Below are 23,040 nucleotides of genomic sequence, written 5' to 3'. Positions count from 1 at the left end.
TTTATATTAAGTTAATTATATTGAACAAAGGATGCGATAAATATCCAAATGGCCCTTGGCAGAACAAAGGTTCCCTACCCCTGTTCTAGAGGCTGCTTGCATTCCTTGGCTTGTGGTTCCCTTCCATCTTCTAGGCTAGCAATGGTAACTTGAGTCTTTCTCATGCTGCATCTGACAATGAATTCCCTGTTTCACTCCTTCACTTCTAAGGGCCCTTGTTATTTCTGTTAGGCTCACCCACATAATCCGGAATAATATGTCCATCTCAGGATCTTTAACTTAATCATGTTATGAAGTCCCTTTTTTTCATGTAAGATAACATATTCAGAGGTTCTAGGGATTAAGATTTGGACATTTTTGGAGGGGGTTGCATTGTTCTGTCTATCACACCTTCCTCCTCTCCTTTCCTCTTTTCCTCCCTGAACAATCTAGGGAAGACCTGCAGATAGTCTGAAATTGTTCTTCACATTGGATGTATAGTTTTTAGTCTCTGTAATCAGCAATACTTTGATTATCAATAAAGAATAAGAAATGATAATTTGGTTTTACATTTCACTCTTCAACAAATGTGGATTGTGCTTCTGAAATAGGTATATTGAGCACTTTAAAGATCCTTAATGAAGATACTGGTGGAATTGGCAGAAAATACTATACTTGAGTTTCTGATATGTATTGGTGGAAAAATGTACTTTGCCCAGTGACTGTGGGTTCCACCTAGAAATGGGTTCCACTTCTAAAGAAAAGATTTCAAGACTAGACTGCTTGCAAAACATAGTGTCTGGTCCAGAATACCCCCTTAAAAAATAGATACATAAAGAGGACTGTACGTGGCTCAGTCCTGAGAGCCAAATCTTGTATCAAAAGTTAAGTGATCATGATGCTATTCTTATAGTCTGAAATTCTCTATGCACTGAATTTTGCTAAATATATTCCCTTTACTCTAACACCCTTCTTAAGGAAGATTCTGATGGGTGTTGTGTGTCTAGTGCTTATATATTTTGAACTGAAAGTTGGGACACATGTTGTATCAGCCAGCCTGCTAGCAGGAAACAGATGGCAGCCTCACATTAGGATCATTTGTGTAGGGCTTAATAAATGGGCTATTTACAAGGTGTGGGCAGTGTGTGGGAAACCACAGCATATAGGTAGTGCCATTCCCTGGAGCTAGTAATAGCTTCAAGGGTGTGAAGGGAATGAGTGGTTACCATAATCCAATAGTAAAGCGTGGGCCACCTTGAGTGGCAGAGTGACCTTCAGTTGAGGAACAAAGTTGGCCTGAAATGACCCCACGGGGAGGAAGCTGAGAAAAATAAATACATAGAGCTCATTCTCTTCCCTCTGATCTCTTTCCAGAGATTCTTATTGACAAACCCAACCAGAAATCAGAGGCAAGAGAGCCTATAGATACAGATAAACCTCCCTGGGCAAAGAAAAGAGTGGATAAGGGCCGAGAATGGATGTAGAGAGGCAACTGGAATATATTAAGCACAAATGATCTGATCAACAGAATGTTACTGGAAACAGTGAAATTATTTGAGATGGGACTGCCAGAGAAATTCTGAGATGAATGTTTGCCAGTCATATGAACTATGATATGAATTCAGAGAGTGAGAAGTGCATCCAGTGCCCATGACTTTTAAGCACAGTGTCTGTACATTTAATTCTCGTCTCCACCATAGTCTCCTTTTAGATTTATGCTAGGCAGAATGTCCATGAACTTTGAATGGCTATTGAGTGAATTCTTGAATGAATGAAAAAGTGGCTTAAGATATATGCCTAGAGGCAATGTGAAGAGCTAAGAGCATCAAAGCATTGATAGGAGGGATAATAGAATTAGTTAAGCTGCCAATAATATTCAAATATACATCTAAGATAACAGCAACATAAATAAGATAGAAGTTTATTTTTCTCCCATGTAAAAGTCTACATGTAGGCAGTCCAGAAGTGGTATTATGGCTCTGTTTTTGCTCCTTGAAAGCCTTAAAGTGTTGGGTTCTTTCAGCTTTCTGCTCTGCCATCTCTGGGTCATGGCCCTCAATCTCATGATTCACTTGGAATTGTACCATCACGTCCATGTTCCAGGCAGCAAAGATGAAGGGGTTAGAGGGAGAAAAGAGAAGATACAGTTAAGTAACATTTTTATTTTTATCCACATTTAGCTAAAGGGAGGATGAGAAATGAAGTTTTCATTCTGGGTGACCATGTTTTCAGCTAAAAGCTGTAGTCCTAAAGATGTGGAGAAATAATGTTAAAGGATAGCCTTGGTCTCTGCCTCTGGAGACCTGAATTCTGCTTCCATCTCTAATACCAAAGTATTCATATGACCTTGAATATTACTTCTCCTATCTGAGGACAAGATTTTTATCTATAAAATGAAAAAGGTTGACTTTAATAGGTGTTTTCAATTTATCTTTGATGAATACCTCAGTTGATAAAACAAATACATTGAGATACCTGTCCTACTTCAGAGCCTGTGAAAGTTAATGTGGGGATATATAATATAATGAGGCATACAAGTCTTGGTGTACTTCTAGAAATGCATTCTATACCAAAGGAAATAAGACATGTTCAAACAGATATAATATTTTTAAAGTATATATTATAATTAAGGATCCTATGAGTTGTTTAAAGATTTAATGGTCAGCCCAGTAGTGTGGCTCATAGTTGAGCATTGACCTATGAAGTAGAACAGTGGTTGGCAAACTCATTAGTCCACAGAGCCAAATATCAAAAGTACAATGATAGAAATTTATTTGAGAGCCAAATTTTTTAAACTTAAACTTCTTCTAACACCACTTCTTCAAAATAGACTCACCCAGGCTGTGATGTTTTGTGGAAGAGCCACACTTAAGGGGCCAAAGAGTCGCATGTGGTTCATGAGCCGCAGTTTGCTGACCACAGAAGTAGGAGGTCACAGTTCAATTCCCAGTCAGGGCATATGCCTGGGTTTCGGGCTTGATCCCCAGTATGGGGCATGCTGGAGGCAGCCAATCAATTATTCTCATCATTGATATTTCTCTCTCTCTCTCTGTTTCCCTTTCTTCTCTGAAAAAAATCCTATATAATAAAAGCATAATATGCTAAGTGTCCAACCAGTCACTATGATGCACACTGACCCTGAGGGGGCAGACACTCTGACTGACTGGTAGGTTAGCTTGCTGCTGGGATCCAGCTGATAATCAGGACTGGGCGAGAGGGCCAGACACACCCTGGAACCCTCCCATAGACCCTCCCCTATATGGCCTGGACTGGGCGAGAAGATCCTGATTAGCCCCAATTGCTGACCAAGCCAAGGAACCCCACCTGTGCACAAATTGTGCACCAGGTCTCTAGTAAAAATATACTTAAATGAAGAGTCAGTGGCCAGACTAAACATCATGGAAAAGATGGGCTTTAACCTGAATCTTGAAAGATGATAGGATTACTGAATACAGTAGAGGAGGAGGTAGCCAGAAAGCAGGAAGAAGCCTGAATCACTGCATGGTGCTAGTTGGTTAGAAGTCTGAGTTGATTAGAATAGGGAATCTTCTGACTGGAAGATTATGATAGACAGGAAGTTTGGGGCCAAACTCTGGAAAGCCTTAACATATCAAGGAATTGTGGCTATATCCTTTATTCAGATTCAACATATAAATATAAAGTGCCTATGCATCAGACACTTTATACATACTATTCCTCTTATTTCTCACAATAGTTTTATGGAGAAGGCAGGATTGTCCCATTTGGGTGATTAAATAATCTAAGGCTAAAAAGTTAAGTTACCTGGCTAAAGCTGCAGGCTAGTTTACATCAGGGCCAAGATTTAAACAAATGGCCTTTAACAACAGGTCCTGGTGCTTTACTAGACCTACTGCTGCTTTCTAAGTTGGACCCACAATATATTGGGTCGGCAAGTAAGTAATTGCGGATTTTTTAAAGAAAATCAAAGACAATTTTTTCATGGAACTAAATAACTTTATTCTGTAATGTATTGCCCATTTTGATCAATGACCTTTTGCCATCTTTCAGGCAGCATCATAATCCCACGTTCAAAAAACTTCTGGTTTTTATTAGCAAAAAACTGAATCAGGTACGATTTGACATCATCATCATTATTGAAATTTTTACCATTCAAGGAGTTTTGTAAAGATCAAAAGAAAAAGTAATCAGATAGTGCAAGGTCAGGACTATATGGTGGATGTGGCAAAACATCCCAACCAAGCTCCATTAATTTTTGCCGAGTGACCAAAGATGTGTGTGGCCTTGCATTGTCATGATGGAATACAACACCTTTTCGATTTGTCAATTTGGGCCGCTTTTCTTCAACTGCATTGTTTAATTTCATTAGTTGTTCAATGTAGACATCAGAATTGATCATTCGGTTGGGTGGTAAGAGTTCAAAGTAGACAATTCCTTTGTAATCCCACCAAACTGATAACAAAACCTTCTTTTGATGAATATCAACTTTTGATGTTGTTTGAGTTGGTTCACCTGGCCTGCTCCACGATCTTTTCCGCTTGATATTGTTGTAAACAACCCATTTTTCATTGCCAGTTATCAGTCGTTTTAAAAATGGATCATTTTCATTACGTTTCTTTAGCAAATCGCAGCTGCTAATGCGTTGCGTTAACTGTGATTCTTTCAGTTTGTGAGGAACCCATGTATCGAGTTTTTGAACATAGCCAAGTTGTTTTAAGTGATTTTCAATGCATGTATGTGATACATGAAGCTTCTCTGCAATCTCACGTGTTGTACTGTGACAGTCCGAATTGATTATTGCTTTGATTAGGGCGTCATCAACTTCAACTGGACAACCAGAGCGTTTTTCATCTTTGAGTGAAAAATCACCAGAACGAAATTTGGCAAACCAATTTTGACACTGCCGTTCTTTTAAGGCTTCGTCACCATAAACAGCACATAACTTTTTATGAGCTTGCGATGCGTTTTTCCCTTTGTGGAAATAAAAAATCAAAATATGACGAAAATGTTCCTTTTGATTTTCCATTTTTCAACGAACGCCAAACGAAAACTACAAAACAGATCAAAAAACTTTTTTTACTGATTAACAGCTGAATAGCCAACTATCAAATAACAAAATGTGTTTTACATTTTTACTACGTCTGCAAACCTAAAAATTCAACTGAAGCCATATATGTGTGAAACCCGCAATTACTTACTTGCCGACCCAATATATTTGAGGAAAGGATTATCTTATTAAAAGCAGCATTTTAAGATAATAAGGTTAACGAAAGTGCAAGAGTATATACCTATACTGGCTAAACAAGGTTATGGAAGTTTTGTGGGTTTGCTTAGTCCCCTTATTCTGGGCCTCAAAACAGATACCAGAGATTTTAAAGCTCTCTGGCATATTTTCGCAGACAGGACAATTCTTGGTTACTAGGGTGTTTGATGTGGTTTACGTCTGAAGGCACCACTATAATTAGTTAATCCTATTTCAATTTGCAGGGAGGATAATTGCAAGTGGGAAGACCAAACATGCCAACATCCAGATCTTAGGGAGAGCACGCAATAAACAAGATTTTGAATTTCTAGCACTATAACTATTAATCACCAAGGGCATGGCTGCTACTGCTACTATTAATAATTAATGTCGTTTTCTAATACTTTTTTAAATCGAATTTATTTAAACAATACAACAAAATTTAATCAACAATATAGTTGCCGTTGTTTTCTACTACTTGTGCCCAACGCTCAGGAAGCATTTTAATCCCTCTGTTGTAAAATTCTTGTGATTTTGATGCAAAAAATTCGGTCAATGCATTTTTGAGGTATTCTTCATTATTAAATTTTTTTCCAAGAAGAAAGTTTTGCAAAGAACGAAACAAATGGTAATCAGAAGGGGCAATATCAGGAAAATATGCAGGTTGAGGGAGAACTTCCCATTCCAACTGGCGCAGTTTTTCAGCAGTGATTCTTGCAGTATGTGGTTGTGCGTTATCGTGGTGAAGAATTACGCCCTTCCGATTAATCAGCGCGGGTTCTTTTTCTCTTAAAGCTTGGGCTAACCTTTCCAATTGGGCACTATACACTGCACTTGTAATGGTTTGGGTAGATGGTAAAAGTTCATAATGAAGAATTCCTTTAAAATTCCACCAAACACACAACATCACTTTTTTCGCATGCAAGTCAGGTTTTGGCGTGGGCTGCGGAGCCTCATTTTTGTCCAACCATTGAGGCCGCCTTTTCAAATTAACATACATTACCCATTCTTCATCTCCGGTAACAATTTGCTCTAAAAACGGCAAACGGTTTTGACGAGAGAGGAGCGAACTGCAAATTGTGACTCTTTGATTACGGTTGTTGTTGGTCAACTCATGAGGAACCCATTTTCCAAACTTTTGGACTTTGCCAAGTGCACGCAATTGATTGGAAATTGTTTAAAGTTGTCGCAAGCTCTTGTTGGGTAATTTGAGGATTTTGCACCAAAAGAGCTTGAAGAGCTTCTTGATCAAAATTGGACACAAGGCCTCGACCACTCTTGTCATCTAACGAAAAATTTCCCTCGCGAAATTTCTCAAACCAACGCTGGCATTTTCTGGCGCTAACTGCCTCTTGACCAAGAGCACTACAGATGTTTTTTGCAGCCTCACTTGCTTTTCTTCCTAATTGGAACTCGTAAAGCATGCAGTGCCGAATATGCTCTTCATCCGCCATCTTCTTAGCCCTAGTTTTGCAACAAAAACCAAACCAAACACAAACTTTTTCAAGCAAAACTTGTTAATTGCACTTCACACGTTCTGTAGATACCACGTGTTTGAAGGTTATGTCAATACAAGTCAACGCCAAGCAAGATTTTAAACGAATGTTAAAAACGACATTAATTATTACTAGACCCAGTATTTATATACTAGTGACACTTTATTTTATAATTCACCAGTGGCTCCTTCTAACCCCACCAAGCAAAATCCCTTTGTACATGCATCAAAGCCACAATCTGATATTTAAGATAAATACATATTTTTTCTGGTTGTTTTAACAACTTTGTTGAAGTATAATTTACATACCATAGAATTCACTCATTGTAAGGTATAATTCGATGATTTTAAAATATATATATATATATATTTTATTGATTTTTTACAGAGAGGAAGGGAGAGAGATAGAGAGCTAGAAACATCGATGAGAGAGAAACATCGACCAGCTGCCTCTTGCACACCCCCTACCGGGGATGTGACCGCAACCAAGGTACAAGCCCCTGACCAGAATCGAACCCGGGACCTTTCAGTCCGCAGACCGACGCTCTACCACTGAGCCAAACCGGTTCCAGCTAATTCGATGATTTTTGGTAAATGAATAGTTTTACAACTATTACCATGATTCCGTTGTAAAGCATTTTTATCATCTCAAAAATTTCCCCTTGTAATCTTCTCTCCCCCTCCCTAGAAAAGTACTGATCTGCTCTCTGACACTATATATTTGCCATTTCTGAACATTTCATATAAATGGAATTATATATTGTATAGTCACATTTTACATCTTTCACAGCATATTTTTTATATCCATCCATGTTGTAGTATGTGTCAGTAGTTCATTCATTTTTAGAGCTGAATACTATTCTACTGAAAGGATGTACCACATTTCTTTACCTGTTCTCCAGTTGATGGACATTGGGATTGTTTCTACTTTCAGGCTATTATGAATAATGCTATTATGAACATTCATGTATATATATTTGAGTATACATGTGATTACATTTCTCTTTGGTTGTTTTCTAGGAGTGGAATCATTGGAGCATATAGTAAATTCATGTTCAACTTAACAAAAAAAGAACTGTCAGTCCCAAGTTAATAGAGCCATTTTACATCCCTATGAGCAGTGTAGGAGAAAGTCATAGTTTCTCCATGTGCTTATTTGGAATTATCTATATACTAGAGCCTTGGTGCATGAAATTCATGCACATTAAAAGGGAATTAATTAGAAGAAATATTTTAATATTGCTATTTGCCCTTTCTCTATAATAAAAGTGTCAGAGATGAAAGAAAATTATTAAAATGCATATGAAAATCTTCCTCCTGTCAGAGTCCTGGGCATGCCATAGGAACCAGAGTCAAGTCCCCGCCCACCCATGTGTGCCTGAAATCGCACCAGCCCCATACCTGGCCAGCACCAAACCCATTAGGCCAGATCCAGACCTGGCTGGTTCCATCCCCATCATGCCCTGGGAGGCATGACCTCATGTTACCCACCCTATCCCTGGGGTGGGGACATGGCCTGTGGTCCTCCAGCCCAGGTGGGGGCAGGGGGCATGCTTTGAGGTCCCCATCAAGCCCCTCTAGGCAGGGAGTGCGACCTGAGGTCCCCCATCAGCCTCAGGTCCCCTGCCCCGGCCCAGGGCCAGGCAGTTTCAGGTCCCTGGTGATTGCTTGTTAAGGCTCGTTACTGGAACTCAGCCTCTGCTGTGTGTGCAGCATTCTTGTGTTATGGGATCCCTGCCTCTGCTGTGGGCGCAGCCATCTTGTTACGGCATGACGGTCAATTTGCTTATTCCATCTTTATTAGATAGGATTTTTATTATAGCCTTTTCAGTAAGTGTGTTGTCATATCTCATGTGGTTTTAATTTGTATTGCCTAGTAACTATCAATAATTATGTTGAGTAGCTTATCATGTGCTTATTTTCCATTCATATATACTGTAGTCTTTGATGAAGTGTCAGGTTAAATTTTTTGCCCATTAAAAATGGGTTATTTGTGTTCTTATAATGAGAGTTCATTATATATTCTGCATGCAAGTCCTTTCCAGATACATGCTTTGCAAATATTTCCCCCTAATCTCTTCCTTATCTTTTCACTCATTCTCTTGTCCATGCTTTATGCAGATAAAAGTTTTAAAGTTTTAAGTCAAGTTTATTAGATTTTTCTCTTATGGATCATGCATTTGGAGTCTTATCTAAGAACTCTATGACAAGCTGAAGGCCACAGAGATTTTTTCCTCTATTTTCTTCTACATTTTATATGTCATTGGACTGATAAATGAACACAAAGGTGTGTGTGCATATGTGTGGGTATGTTTCGAAAAAATTAAGTGTAGGAAGACATTCTCATACTTAGGGATACTTAAATAGGAAGTGCCTAACAAAGAAAATAATCTGATAGTATATTTTAAGGAATCGCTAGGAAATACTAGTAATTTATATAAAAATAATACTGTTTAGGTTCTGCCACAGGCTAACTCTATGCCCTTAGGTAAAACACTTCTCTATGGGCCCCAAAAAGCCAGACCATATTATTTCAATTATTCCTTCAACATAAATTATGTTGCAGATGTTCATGTCATCCTGATTGTATGTTCTGAGTACACATCAACCTATTGTAATGTTTCCTCTTATTCTGCTCTTTATTTTATAATAGCGGTAGTTATTGAGTACTTAGCATGTGCTAGGCCCTGTGCTGTAGCCTTTATATATATATTATGTCACCCAATCTTGCAACACCTCTATTATATGGTTATTACAGTTATTGAATACCTAATATGTAATCAGAACTCTCTGGGCTCCAGGGATATAGCAGTGAAGTCAGGCAGAAATCCATGCTTTCATGGCATTTACATTCTAGTAGGAAGAGACAGGCAATATTGGAGAAATTAAATCAGGAAAGGGAATGAGTTTTGTGGCAAAGGCGTCACTTAGAGGGAAGCATGTAAGCTTTGAGATATGTAAGTATTATGTTCTCCCATTATAATTTTTAAAAGCTGAGATACAAGGAGGTTAAGTAATTTGTTTATATCATGAAGTTGGTATTTGAAGCCAAACCTTTGTGTAGTACAAAGAATGGACTCTAAACCAGTCCTGGATAGGCAAATGTTCTATTCATATATAGTCATTTACTAAATTCTTACAAAATCATTGTTCAATACTGTGGATATCATGTGGTTGCCTTCTGCTTGTCAGGCTCTGTGTTGGGTGCTAGAGACAGTAAGATCAATAAAAAGCACACTCTAACCCTGAGAAGAACAAAATGTTGTGGGCAACGCAGATGTAAAAACAAATAATGGCAATGTTGGTTAGATGCTTGATAAAATAGAGATAGTGGGCAGAGACCCTGGGCATAGGAAACCCTGTGAGACTCCAAATGCTTCTATTGAGATTGGCACAGCTCAGCAGCTTCTTGGCTCCCACATCAGCAGTCAGAGAATGGCCAGGTGGCAGAGGGAGGATTCTGAAAGACTTATCTGGAAAAATTTTCAGAATCTAAATCAAATTATAAATCTGGGAGTCAGACAAAAGAAAAAAAAATAGGAAGCTGAATTATGTGAATTATGAAGCCAAAGTAAATAGGAGAGAGAACATGGTCTAATCAGAGAAAGCCAGAAAGCTGGGGATAGGAGCAAGAGGAACAGAAAGGACAGGTATAAGGAGATCTGGAAGAACTTAGGATCTGGAGCTTGGCAGTCCTTGCATGGACTTGTGTGGAAAAGCTCGGACCTCAGAAAGGAGCTGGAGGGAACTCATGACCTAGTGGGCAGGAACATCAAGGAAGAGAAGACAATGAAACTAAAGAAAAGAAGCTAGAGAGTGTGAGCACTCTTCTGATCAGCATAACTTCAAAATAAGGCAGTCCCCTTCCCTTTTTCTCCATATTCCTTCCCCTTTGTTCTTTCTTCCCCTTTGAAGTAAAACATCATGGAGTTTGCAGCTGGCAACATTACCAAACAAATATATGAAAACTAATTACATCTTTTTGGCTTAGTTTTAAAATTGAGTAATTGTCAGAAGTTAGTAATCTCAATTTTCAGCCCCTAAGCTGCCTTTCAGGAGAGTTCTATGGCCTTGTGCTGATCAGACACTAAATTAAATAAGCCCAGTGTTTTGGCTCCCTTCCAGCAGACCACTGTATGAGCCACCACTCTCTTGGCATAGTTTTTGCTATTCCCTTTAAAAAGAGTCCAAATTAATTGGAGGCAGATACATCCTCTCAGTGTCTGGTGGAAGGGCTTCCAACTTATCCTCCTGATGCAGGTGGTCCATCCATTACAAACCCCAGCCCTGGGTAAACAGGGCATGTAAAGGAGATGCTGGGAATCAGAACCCTGGGTTCTCCTTCTGCTAGAACAGGAGGCACATGTCTGATTTACCTCAAGCTGCAGAGGCTCCCCAGACTGACACAACTGAACTTGGTTTCCTGGTTCGGTGGATGTGTCAACAGCATTCGAGTTGGCTCTGCCAGAAACCTATCCTATTTAACTCCTCCTTATTCACTCCTCACATAGCATATGTGGCCAAGTATTATCAAGGGGACAACTCAATATCCTTCATATTTATCTCTTTCTTATCTCTGCTGTCAGCATCTTAGTTCAAATGATCCTCATCTCTCAGGAAATTACAACAGCTTCTTTAGCCAAGGGGTACAGGATTGTGAGGTAAACAGGCCTCCAGGCTTTCTCTCTATTCTGTTCACATAACTGCTTCAGCATTCCAGTGACTGCCAGAAAGCCGCAGCCCTTCCACTAACCTTATGCTCTCCTCACCTCCTCACCCTCCTGACTATGAGATAAAATGACCTCTTCACTGACCACTACCCAGCAGGGTTGGCAGACTGCATCCTTCCTGCTAACATTAGACCTTTCTTTCTCCCCACTTTTATAAAAAGACATAGAATAGAAATACATGTTTTAAGTTCAAGCCATCAGTCTATATAACCCCCAGTCACTCCTTATTGCTTCCATCTGCTGACCACTTGAGCATTTCCCCTAATCATGGATGACATTGGTCCATAATTATCTTTTCCACTACACTGCTGCCACCACATAGAGTAATTTTAGTATCCATGAAAATGACCCATTGAATACCCTGGCCTTTTTTTTTTAGTAGTTTACAACAAAATAACAAATTCGTAGCATGGTGTATAAGATCCTGCATAATGCGGAATTTGCCTGCTTATTCCACCTCTCATACCCTCTCATGTTGCTGTCTGTTCTGTGGTTCTTTCTGTGAGCCATGGATTTTCCCCCTAACTTGTATACACTCTGGCCCATCCACCTGGAATATTCTTTCCCAGACCCTACTTCTGTTCTACATGCAGGATCCAATGTGAACATCACTTTCTCATGGAATTTTTTCCTAATATACTGTTCCCCAGAATTGTTTGAGAGCCTTCATTACATGTGTTTATAGTGTACTCTGTTTCTCCTTTAAAACATGTATGACTCTTCTGATTACTCTTTCGATAGCAATGTTCCCCATAAATCATATGTTTAGGGAATGTGTTTGCATTTGGGTATGTAGAGGGCTGGGGTAGATGGAGAAGTCATGCTGTGACAGCCAGACTTCTTTCTTGGTACCTCTCAGGATGGCCATCCTTTGTCAGTTTCTCTGCAGCCACATTTCCATTTTGTTGAATTACTGGTATATAACATCAGGGCACAAGGTCATTTCTTTTATGCAAGTCATATAATGTCAAAGCCAAGATGAATCTCAAGTTCCTCTAGTTCTGGGGTTTTAAAGCCATGCTCCCTGCTTCCCTCAGGAGGGATCTGGGTTCTGAGAAGCATCTTGGGTGCTACTGAGGAGGGAAGAGAATGAGGGACTCCTTAGGAGTCAGGTCTCTGGCTTTTCTTGTCCTCTCTGGTACATCAGCCCCTACTTACTGACCTTCCCTATAGACTTGGTTTGAAGAAAGAACTCAGATACTAATAATATTTGCAAACTTTCCTCTCTTTCTGCAGCTGGAGTCACAGTGGTTCAGAGAGGGGAGGTGCTTTCTTGAGTCTCCAGTGAGTGAGTGGGACAGCTTGTAGCTGAAAGCCCAGCTGTGACTTCTAGATTGTCCACTGCAGCCCACTGCTTCTCACTTTTGGTCCATTTGCAAGGACAGCTTACTTGTCTACTCTTTCTGCAAACATTGAGAAGGAAATAAGATGCTTAAGTCAGTAGTGTGAGAACATGGTTTAGAGCACATGTATCAAACACAAGGCCCGCGGGCCAAATCCGTCCCGCCAGGCCTTGCAATGTGGCCCGCACCGCGCTGTCATCACTGCACTCCGCTGCGTTTCCATCACAATGACAGTTTATGACTGTTCAGTAAACCATTCGGCCCGCGATTTAGGCTGGATTTTAGATTTTGGCCCCTTCTCTGATTGAGTTCGACACCCCTAGTTTAGAGCCTTGACCTTATCACTCATTGACTATGCAATCTTGGACTAATTATTTAACCTCTCTATACCTCTGTTTCCCCACTCATTAGTCCCCCTACCTCTCAACAACATCCAGATAAACCCCTATCCAGCCATAATATAAGCAGAAAGATCATCAGGGCTAGTGCCATATTGGGATTTGAATTTTGACTCTGCCACTTATATCTTTGATATGTCAAATAACCTCTCTGCCCCTTGCCTGCAAACTTGGCATTGTGATTTAGCTTCAGGGTTATTGTCTTGACAAGAGGCTTCTGTAGATGTTATATGGAAGAGGTGAAAGTGCTACTAAATTGTTGGTAAATACTTGGATATCATGCATTTGTAATACTGTATTTCCCCTATCAGACTCTAAGCTCCCTGAAAATATAGTAGTCCCCCCCCTTTTTTTCATAGGAAATACATTCTAATAACCACAGTGGGTACCTGAAATGGCAAATAGTACAAAACCCTATATGTACCATTTTTTTCTATACATGCATACCTATGATAAAGCTTAATTCATAAATTAGGCATGATAAAAGATTAACAACCAGACATTAATTGAAGTTGAACAATTTTTACCATAAGTCTTACTTGAACATGAGTGCTGTGATATGATAGTTGATCTAATAACAGAAATAGCTACTAAATGATTAACAATGATGGTGGTGAGTGTGGTAGCATATACAGAATGGGATAGAGCAAGGTTTAATCCTGTTACTCAGAATGATGCACAATATAAAACTTATGAATTGTTTATTTCTGGAATTTTCCATTTAATATTTTTGGAGTGCAGTTGACCACAGATACCTGAAACTTCAGAGAGTGAAACTGCATATAAGTACAGACTTTATCATATACAGTGGTGCCTCGCATAAAGAACGCCTCGCACAGCGAACGCTGCACACAACGAACTTCATTTCATGATTCATACAACGAACTTCATTTCACACAACGAAGTCGCCCGAGCTTCCATGACCGCTTTGCCCGAGCTTCCACGACTGCTTCGCCCGAGCTTCCACGATCGCTGCCGATGTATTGCATCCTTCCGCGCAGGCACTGCAGGCAGTCGTTAGTCACTGCGCTTAACTTAAGCACGTATCGCGGCAATCGTTCTTCATTACGAATTAAATCACGCACGTATCACGGCAGTTGTCCTTTTAAGTTAAACTCAATATTTTTTTTATATCATGGCTTCTAAAAAAAGCAGGAAGGTGATTTCTGTTGAAATGAAACAGGAAATAATTAGAAGGAGTGAATGTGGGGTAAAACAGTGTGACCTCGTCAAAGAGTTTGGCCTCAGCAAGACCACCATTTTCACCATTTTGACAAATAAGGATGCAATCAAATCAGCCAAAGTAGCCAAAGGAGTATCTAAATAAAAATAATAACAAAAAATTTATCTTTTTTTATGTCATCTTAGCATATTTTATGCTACAGAACGAATTATTTTTTTTAACATGTATTGTTATGGGAAAACGCGTTTCACATAACGAACTTTTCGCATAACAAACTTGCTCCTGGAACGAATTAAGTTTGTTGTGTGAGGCACCATTGTAATAATTAGATCAACTAACATTTAGAGTATTCAGTATATTCAGAGCACTATTCTAGCTGCTTTATTATCTCATTTAATCAGCATCAACAACTCTATGAAGCAGGTATTACACTACTTAATAAGTGGTAATACCCTTATAGAAGAAACCAAAGTTTAGGTAACTGATGGGGAGTAGAAAGAGAACTGTAGGTATATGGAAGAGGTTGTAACCCAAGGTAGGGGGTCAGAAGGAACTGTATAGGTGACATAATATTTGATCTTTATCTTGGAGGCTACTTAATGGGTGAGGACACCATATGGATGATGTAGTTGAGGATACTGATTGGAAAGACATCTAGAAAACCATGCTCAAAATTGGCTGAAGGCTGTGAAGAAGGAGTTTTGGGGGTGCATAGAGGAAAGGTTTCAAGGGATATAGTTTGGGGAGGCTGTGGCTGATAGTGGGTTCCAGAGTAAGTCCCCAGTGCTAATGCTGCTGCTTAGAGCTTCCTTGGATATCATCCCTGCCTAGAGCAAATCATCATTTATTAAAACAAAAGAAAACAGGGAAGTAGGGTGAGAGGAGAAAGGAATAAAAAAAATCCATCATCTAGTTCTGACATTATATCTTGGACATTCTTAAAAGATTACAATGACAGTGATTGGAAACTCAGAAAAGTGATCATGGTGGGGGTGACTTCATAAAGCCCCTTAGGGAAAAGAAAATAGAACCAGTTGCAAAACTTTATAATCCATTTTCTAACAAAAATGTCCTACTTCAGAGAGACTTGCTAAATTAACTGGACATTTTCTTAGAATCCTATTAACACTCGGGGAGCATGTTTCAGTGTTAAAAAAACAGATCACCGACTATAACTTTGGGCCTTTTTGTATTTATTTGGCTTAAAGAAGGTTTCAAAATGGTAGGTTTTTAAAGGAACTAACAAACTACATGATTCTGTTCTAAGAAAAAGTTTGCTTTGTATTACTTTCGTGACTTTGCCAGCCAGTGAAGGCTTGAGAACAACATGTTATTCACAGTCCGTGAAAGGAACAAAGCACAGGGCAGTTGGAATTGGAAAATCCAGGTGAGATTTGACTGATGGTTTCTGGTTAAATCCTGTTCATTCCCAGAGCATGCTGTTGAAGTCCCCAGGGAATCCTTCAACAAGGCTGAGGTTGGATTAATCTTTTCCTGGGACTCTGCTCACTTCTTTAGGGTTGTTAGAAGTTGGGTGTGAGGAGGGGCAGGAGGAAAGCAGGTTAGGTGTTACCTTCCAGAGCCTCTCTCAGGTTTGACATTCTCCCAGTGAGGGTGCTGTTGCTATTTCTTTTCCTCTAACATTGTCAACCTGTTTCCTCCTTTGTCTGCTTCCCTATTTTCTTTTCCTTTGGAGATAGAAATATATCTGTGAAAACAGAATAATTTCAATAGAAATATCAAAAGTACTTTATTTATAGTCATATCTATCAATAGCTACACATTTCCCCCATCTTTCAGGTAATTTGTGGATACCGTCCCAATAGAACTTTTCTTGTTTGTTTGTTTTAATATTTTTATTGATTTTTTTTACAGAGAGGAAGAGAGTGGGATAGAGAGCCAGAAACATCGATGAGAGAGAATCATCAATCAGCTGCCTCTTGCACACCCCCTACTGGGGATGTGCCCGCAACCAAGGTACATGCCCTTGACCAGAATCGAACCTGGGACCCTTCAGTCTGCAGGCCGATGCTCTATCCACTGAGCCAAACCGGTTTGGGCATAACCTTTCTTGTTTTGAGGCAAACCATTCAGAGACCAATTTTTTAACTTCTTTGTACATTTTGAAGTTCTCCTCAGAAAGTGTGTGTGCCATAAATTGTAACAAGTGAAAATCTCAAGGAGCAAGGTCTGGTGAATACAGCAGATGGGTTAATACTTCCCAGGTAAGATCTTTAACTGGTTTTGAAGTGTGTGATGGTGCCTTGTCATGAAGCAAAATTACTTTGCTATGTCTTCTAGCACATTCTGGTCATTTTAGGATCACAGCATGGTTCAAATTGATTATTTGTTGTTCATAGTGATCAGTATTAATGGTTTCACCTGATTTTAAAAGCTCATAATACGCCACCTTCCTGATCCCACCAAACCCAGAGCATTGTCTTCTTTCCAAAGCCATTTGGTTTTCCAATTGATGGTGATGGTTGACCAGGATCAACCCGTGATTTTGTTCATTTGGGATTCTCAAAATGAATCCACTTTTCATTGCCAGTCACAATTCAATGCAAAAGCAAACAAATAAACAAACAAACTCTTGTGCTGTTGAAGCAACATTTTACTGATGATTTTCTGATTTTCCATTTGTCTTTGGTTCAGTTGATGTGGCACCAATTTTTTTTTTCTTTAAAATCTTTCCCAGTGCTTGTAAATGATCAGAAATTGTTTGCTGAGCAATGTTTAATTTTTCTGCAAGTTGTTTTTGAGATTGACATGCATCTTCATCCAATGTTAGTCTTCAAACTTTTTTGGTTGACCTGGACGTTCTCTGTCTTTCATATAAAAATCATCACTTTTAAAGCATTTAAACCAGTGTTCACAAGTATCTTGAGATGAGGCATATTCACCATAAGCTTCCAGAAGTATACAATAACTTTTTCTTCTAAATAATTAATTGAAACTTCTCACAATTGCTCTTTTTTTGGCACCAAATTCTAAATTTTTAAGCGTAAAAATATCTATGATGTTAATACCTTCAGAAAATTGGACATATGAAGTTTTGAAGCTTGCTGTCAACACAACAAAATAGCATACATATCAAATTGCAAATATATCAATATTTGTGTAACTCCATTTATTTTTAAAAAAATCCATATTATTAACTGGTACACCTGATATATATACTGAGTGGCCAGATTATTATTATGATCTCTGAATGCATAATAATCTGGCCACTCAGTGTGTGTGTGTGTGTGTGTGTGTGTGTGTGTATATATATATTTAGAGAGAGAGAGAGAGAGAGAGAGAGAGAGAGAGAGAGAGAGAGAGAAAGAGAGAGAGATTGGGGGGGGTTCCGGTGCATGAATTTGTGCAAGGGTGGGGTCCGACCAGCCTGGCCAGGGGTAGGGGACATGGACTGTTGGTTGTACTCCTGGTTGAGGAGATAATTTGCATATTAGCCTTTTATTATATAGGATATACACTGAGTGGCCAGATTATTATGCATTCAGAGATCGTAATACCGTAGTCTTTTCCGGCGTATAAGACAACCCCCTAATTTTACAGTTAAAACATAGGTTTAGGCCTATATTCACTGTATAAGACTGCCCACCACTTCGGAGGCAACACCAGTTCTTTTTTTAAATTAAATTTTTAATGAATGACCCCCGATTTTCGGTTGACTTTTTTTTTGTTTCAAAAGTCATCTTATATACTGGAAAATACGGTAACCTGGCCACTCAGTGTATATAATTTAAATGTATATTTACTTATTTGTAAGAGCTAAAGCTATAAAGTTCTCAGGAGAAAACCTAGGAGTGTATCTTTGTAATCTGGGGTTAGGCAATGATTTATTAGATGTGATACCAAAAACAAAGGAACAAAAATACAACTTGGAATATATCAAAATTTAAAATTTGTATTTCAAGTGATACCATCAAGAAAGTGAAAAGAGAAGCTACAGAATGGGAAAAAATATTTTTAAATTATATATTTGAAAAGAGACTTCATCAAGAATATATAAAGAAATCTTACAGCTCAATAAAAATACCAAAACAACAACCACCACCAACTGAAGAATGAGCAATGTGTCTAAATAGACATTTTTTCCAAAGAAGATACACAAATGGTCAGTAAGCACATTAACGAATACTCAACATCATTAGCCATCAGGAAAATGCAAATCAAACCACAGTGAAATATTCCATCCCAACATGTAGAAGGCTGCTGTAAAGGAAGACAGACAATAACAAGTATTAGGGATGAGATAGAGAAATTGAAACCCTTATTTGTTACTGGTGGGAAGGTAAAATGGTACAGCTGCTTTTGGAAACATTTAGTAGGTTCATCAAAATGTTAAACACAGAGTTACCCTATGGCTCAGTAATTCAGCTCCTAGTTATATATTCAAAAGAATTGAAAATGTATGTTCACACAAAGATTTGTACATGAATGTTCCTAGCAGCATTATTTATAATAGCCAAAAGTGGAAACAACCAAATTTCCATCAATTGATGAATAAATAGTATTTTTATACCTATACTAGGGGCTCAATGCACAAATTTGTGCACCTTGAAAGGAACTGTGGGCCTTGAGGTTGCAATGGGCCCAGGTGCCCCCAGTCTACTGTCTTCTGGCAGCTCCACTCCCACTGCTGCTCCCACATGCTGACGTGCTCACCCTGCTTGCACCTGCTGATGGTGTGGAGCAATTGGGGTTGGCGCCAGCAGCAGGTGTGAGCAGTGGCTGCTGCCCTGATCACCCCTCAGGAGCAGGGGGATGTGGAGAAGCCTGAGGGGCAATCAGAGGTGGTAGCTGATGCTCACACAGCTGATGGTGCCCAGAGATTGGGATTGTTGCCTGGTGCAGGCAGCGGGTGTAAGCGGAGCTGGCACCGGCAGCAGGTATGAGTGCCCAGCGGGACTTTGGCACATGGGAGCAAAATAACCACCAGAGGCTCACCCCAATGACAGCGACTGGTGCCCTGCCTTGGTCTGGTGCCCCTGCTCACCTGCTCCACCAACCTGCAGTGGCCAATGCCCATCATGTTCCATGCTCTGCAGCCTGCTGCCAATGCCCATCATATTCTGTGCATGGCCCCTGGTGGTCAGTAAATGTCACAGTGACTGGTTGTCCAGTTGTTAAATTGTTCTGCTGTTCAGTCTATTTGTATATTAGAGTAATATATATATATATATATATATATATATATATATATATATATAATTATTTTAATGGAATTTTATTCAGCAATAAAAAGAAATAAAGTGCTGATGCATTGCATAACATGGAGTTTATTCCTATATAGTTGATGGATTCACAGTAAGTTCTCAGGAATATTTTGTTGAATAGATATATTAGTTTATATCTCTCTTAAAAGGAGAAACTGCTGAAACTGTTCAAATTCCTTGTGTGCCTTCCCACGAAGATATCATTTCAGAAAATGAAAGGTAAACATCTACCCTGTTTTCTCTAAGATATCTTGCACTGGATTAATTTATTAAATTCTGGATTTCTTTTTTCTAAATTATTTAACTTCGTCCCTCAATTGATTTTTCTGGCTTATTTGCTGCAGTTTGGCATTAAAAGACAATTATTTGCTGAGAAGAGAGTACAGGTCCTCTCTTCTCTAAATTGTATTTTATAGGAAAGGCAGTTTCCAGTATATCTCCTACATTAAAGTAGATAATAATAAGATATTAATATGCACTGTAGCTGCTTGAGTCAGCCTCCTATTTTTCATTAAATAATATTCATACATATTTAAAAGTTTCCTAACTTTGTCTAACTAGGTCAGCAGAATATTACCCAGTCTTGATATTGGTTGTCCAAGCTGCCATTTTATAGGGATTGGGGAAGACAGACAGCTGGGAGTTTTCATCTGTTTTCCTCATTCATGAAGCTTGCACTGTAAGTAAATGCAATCATACAAGTTTAGACCTATAATGACCCTAACTCCTTCCTCATCCAGCTGAGGAAGCTAATGCCTAAGAAAGGAAGAAGTCTGTAGTCTCTAGGAATATGACTTAGGTTTCCTGATTAGGAACCTCATGTTCTTTGTATTTAAAATCTATCTAATAAAGAGGGAATATGCTAATTAACTGCCCTGCCCTCAAAGATGGCAACACCCACAGCCACAAGATGGCGGCACCCAATCCCTTGAGCCCTGCTGGGGTGGCAGGCATGTGGCAAGGCTGGGTTTGCCACCAGGCGGGCCTGGCTGCTCCACGCGCCTGCCTCTGGAGTGCCCCAGTCCCCTTAGACCCCCCAGCTGCCCAGGGCTGGCCTGAGGTGCAGGAAAGCCTCAGATGGTGGCTGCCCAGCCACCCAGGGCCACCCAAGTCTCAGGTAACCAGGGCTGGCTGAGGCTTGTGCTGCTGGCAGTGGCAGCAGCAGAGGTGTGATGGGGCATTGCCTTCCCCCGATTGCCGGATTGCCTCCAAACCCTGAGGGCTCCCAGACTGTGAAAGGAGGCAGGTCAGACTAAGGGACCCCCCTCCAGTGCATGAATTTTCATACACCGGGCCTCTAGTGTGTGTGTGTGTGTGTGTGTGTGTGTGTGTGTGTATAAAATATTTATTTCAGAGAGGAAGGGAGAAGGAGAGAGAGGTAGCAAGATCAATCATGAGAGAGAATTATTTATTGGCTGCCCCTGCATGCTCCCTCTGGGGATTGAGCCTGCAATCCAGGCATGTTCTCTGACTGGAAATCAACTGTGAACTCCCAATTCATGGGTTGATGCTCAACCATTGAGCAACACCAGTCAGACACTATGTTTTTTGTATTTTGACAAAGAGGAATCATTTTGCTCATGCTATTGACCGTCTTCTCCCATATACTTTGTCAGGCTCTGTTTTTACCTTATATCACCCAATATTTTCATTTTCAGGCTTAATAATATGTTGCTATGGTTTGTCTATTACACAGATGGAGAAATCAGGGCTCAGATTAACTTACCTGCCTGAGCTCACACAGCTAGCAAGTGGTAGGACCTCATCAGTTCTAAGAGGGAATATCAGGATAGGAAAGTTCTGTGCTCATGTGAAAGGGCATTGTTATTAATGTTACCAGGTACAACAGTATGACAATAGCCACAGCTGTAAAAATAACCTTGCACTTCTAAAATGGAAGGAGAATGTAGAGGTTTTGGAATCAGATCAGTGTTTTAATCCCAGCTTCATCACTAGTTACCCAAATAAGCAAATAATTTTACCTTACTCAGCCAGTTTCTTCATCTGCACATTTGGGGAAGGTAACCCTTAAGGTATTTTCTAGAAATAATATAAAAGCTAACATTTATTAAACACTTATATGTGCCATGACAGTGTAGGCTAAGCTCATGGTATGTAAATATCTTGTATAATTCTAATAACTTTTGAGACTTGTTACTCTGTGCATTTTACATATTAGGAAACCGAGATACAGAGAGATTCTTTAACTTGCCTAGTAAGTGGTAGAGTTTGAACTTGGGAGCTAAACTTAAACAATTTGTCTCAAAAGTTTGTAATTAAAAAAGATAAGGTCTATATAGCTGTTGCATATTGTCTGGCATACATTCGTTTCTCAAATGATAACTACAATTTAAGGGTGTATTACATTTCCAAAGAACTACACATGCAAAGTATCTGTTTTTGTCTTTAAGACTTTGTCCCTTTCTCATCACTTATTAAGGAATATGCCTAAAAAGCTGTGCTTAGGGGAAAAGGTAATGAGACCTGGTATTTACCTGATACTTTGACCAAAGTAGGCAACCACATTACACAACATATCCTCCAGTTGGTTTATTTCAGGAGGCCTGGATTATTCACTTGGAATGTCTACATTGGGGGTTGGGAGGGGGAATGCCAGCACAGCTTCCCACCTGTGCTGGTTATAGGCCAGCTGGTCTCAGTGGGGAGGCAGCTTTTCTCAATGTGGGGTCTCCTCACACTGGTGTCAGTGTTATTGCCAGTACCTCCGTTATTTTCCAAAGGTGTGTGCTATTCTGAAACCTTGGAAGTCTCTTCAGAACATAATTTGCCCTTACATGGCACATAACGAGTTTCTCCTCTGAAAGCAGAGCTTTGTGACAACATTTCATGAGCAGCTTTCCAGGCTCTGCAGATACCCAAGGCATGGAAGCTCACTACCTCCCACAGCAGCCTGCTCCAACTGGTACACCTATTATCCTTGTGTGGAGCAAGTGAAGGAATAATTAGTAGAGTTTTAGAGGTTTACAATCAAAGGACCTAGGAGAGACACACAGAGGAATTTGAATGGAAGGAAGAGCCTAAGGTTTTGTTTTGTCTCTGGTTGTGGTGGAATTGAATTGTCAATGTAGGGATTTAAGGAAGGGAGTGAGAAGTTCACATTTGTTTTGTATTAAATGTAATTGGGTTGCTATGTGGAAGAAGGATTAGAAGTCAGACAGCATTGGTAGGGAGTTCTCAATAAGCAAGACAATACTAAGAAAGAGGGAAAAGAGTTGATACATTCAAGAAATATCTAGGAGTACACTACTGGCATGGCTCAGTGATTGAGCATCAACTTATGAACCAAGTCATGGTTCTATTCCCAGTCAGAGCACATGCCTGGTTGCCAGCTTGATCCCTAGTGGGGGACATACAGGAGGCAGCTAATCTAATCAGTGATTCTCTCTTATCATCGATGTCTCTATTTCTCTCTACCTTCTCTTTCCTCTTTGAAATATATATATAT

The 23,040-nt window shown here is 39.6% G+C and overlaps 1 protein-coding gene across 2 annotated transcripts in view; it reads left to right on the top strand.

Annotated features, from left to right (window-relative positions):
* Nucleotides 1–23,040, top strand: part of AGBL4 (AGBL carboxypeptidase 4) — a 915,072-nt gene that overhangs the window by 486,117 nt on the left and 405,915 nt on the right. The gene's annotated exons all lie outside the window — the stretch shown is intronic.

Source organism: Pipistrellus kuhlii, unplaced genomic scaffold (genome assembly GCF_014108245.1).
Source record: "Pipistrellus kuhlii isolate mPipKuh1 unplaced genomic scaffold, mPipKuh1.p scaffold_m20_p_2, whole genome shotgun sequence".
NCBI classification, from domain to species: domain Eukaryota; kingdom Metazoa; phylum Chordata; class Mammalia; order Chiroptera; family Vespertilionidae; genus Pipistrellus; species Pipistrellus kuhlii.
Note: the sequence above shows the minus strand (reverse complement) of the source record. Positions and strands in the feature narration are given on the sequence as shown.